The sequence below is a fragment of the Symphalangus syndactylus genome, chromosome 16, assembly GCF_028878055.3.
Source record: "Symphalangus syndactylus isolate Jambi chromosome 16, NHGRI_mSymSyn1-v2.1_pri, whole genome shotgun sequence".
In the NCBI taxonomy this organism is placed as follows: Eukaryota; Metazoa; Chordata; class Mammalia; order Primates; family Hylobatidae; genus Symphalangus; species Symphalangus syndactylus.
Window position 1 is genome coordinate 73,277,043 of NC_072438.2, and position 1,838 is coordinate 73,278,880.

Consider the following 1,838-nt stretch of genomic DNA (forward strand, 5'->3'; position numbering starts at 1 on the left):
GCCACCATGCCTGGCCTAGAGCTATTTTAGATACACTGTCCTGTAGGTTGTAGAGTGAGCCACTTGAACCTTCCAATTTATTTAATCACTAAATCTGACATGTTTGTGTTCTCTCTCTGCATAATATGCATATATACATAATATATGCATATATGTGTGTGTACATATATATAATTATTTCTTTTCTTTCCACTATTTTTTCCCCATACCCTGAGATAAAAAACACATCTCCAACAAACTGAACCTATATTAACACATAAGTCAGAAAAGCAGATGCAGACAATGTGAATCCCCTTTAAGTCCACTCCTTGCTTTGCTTAAGCTCCCCTTATCCTGTGTTGTGAACTCTGCACATGAATCAGTGTTTGTTTTCTTGGCTGCTTTACTAGTGGAATTAGACTTTCAGTGTGTTTACATCGGTGCCCAGTATCCTGGTGAGCTCTATTTTCCTCAACTCTTCCCTATAATATAACCAAGGAAACAAACAAAATGTGTCTAAGGCCTGATAACTTAAATAATTAATTCAAAGAGGGAAGTGGTTTTGACAACACAAAAGTTAAACAAGATATAAGAAAATCACATTTATCTTAAAAGTCCAATACCTGTCTAGATCTTTTAAGTTCTGATTAATATCCTAAAATCTGTAGGAAGTCTTGTTCCAGTTTAATTTGGAGCAGAATTGTGCTAAGTTTGATTTCTTTTAACTTTTATTCATGTGATAAAATTACATACATATTCCTGTTCAGAATATGCATGCATGACTTTTTTTTGCAGATAAAGCCTTGTTTTATTTTAATGGCTGATCTATGTAATCATGGAGGCCTGTATTACAGACAAAGGGGGAGCTTTTATTTCTTGGTCTCTTCCTCCTTGGACAAAGTCTTGATCGTCTCCCACTTCTTGGCCTGGAGGCGCTCTTCACTGCGCTTGCGTGCTTCCTTGGTCTTGGACCTGTGGGCCGCAGCCTGGTCAGCCAGGAGCTTCTTGCAGGCCTTGCCTGCCTTCAGTTTGCGGATGTATTCCATGAGAATCTGCTTGTTTTTGAACACATTCCCCTTCATCTTCAGGTACAGGCTGTGATACATGTGGCAATCAATCTTCTTAGATTCACAGTATCTTCTGAGCAGCTGGCACAGAATCCTCATTCTCCTTATCCAAGTGACCTGCCCTGGCATTTGGGCATTTGGCCGTATGCTTTTGCTTACCTATGTGCATGTGCTTGCCCTTCTGGTGGGCTGAGGTGTTTTTCCGGAATTGAGCCCGGGAATGGACAGTCACAGGCTTCCAGATGATCAACCCATCTTTGATCAGCTTCCGGATCTACTGACGGGAGTTGGCATTGGCAATTTCATTGGTCTCATTGGGGTCCAACCAGACCTTCTTCTTGCCCCAGTAGAGGATGCTAGAGGCAAGCCTCTTCTGAAGCCTGAGCATACTCATGGCTGTGGCCGCAGCAGCGAAAGGAATGAGGAAAGAGCTCTGCATGCATGACTTTCTATGGCCCCCATTAACTGGAAAACAGTTATCATTCTGGAATGTTTACCTCTCAGTAACTTGTCACAAAGGTGCAGTGAGTCAAACATGACTGGCATAAAATTACACTCTGGTTTTCTTAGTTGCTTTCAGTCACAGAAGGCTGAGGAATTGATCTGTCCACACAAACAGAACTAAGTGCAGTGGTCACCATTGTTTCTGGGTGGTTCTATCTCTCACCATTCTCACAGAGGTTTGGCCAGTCTCCTTTCTATCTCCTGGACTGACATTTGCTTCCATCCAGCCTGCTGTGCTTCACATTCATATAGACGTGTCCCATTATGTTAGAGATTTAGAGCCTGTGG

The 1,838-nt window shown here is 42.1% G+C and overlaps 1 pseudogene; it reads right to left on the reverse strand.

Annotated features, from left to right (window-relative positions):
- Positions 1–789: 789 nt before the first annotated feature.
- On the reverse strand, positions 790–1,456 carry LOC129464562 (large ribosomal subunit protein eL19-like; annotated as a pseudogene).
- Positions 1,457–1,838: the final 382 nt, after the last annotated feature.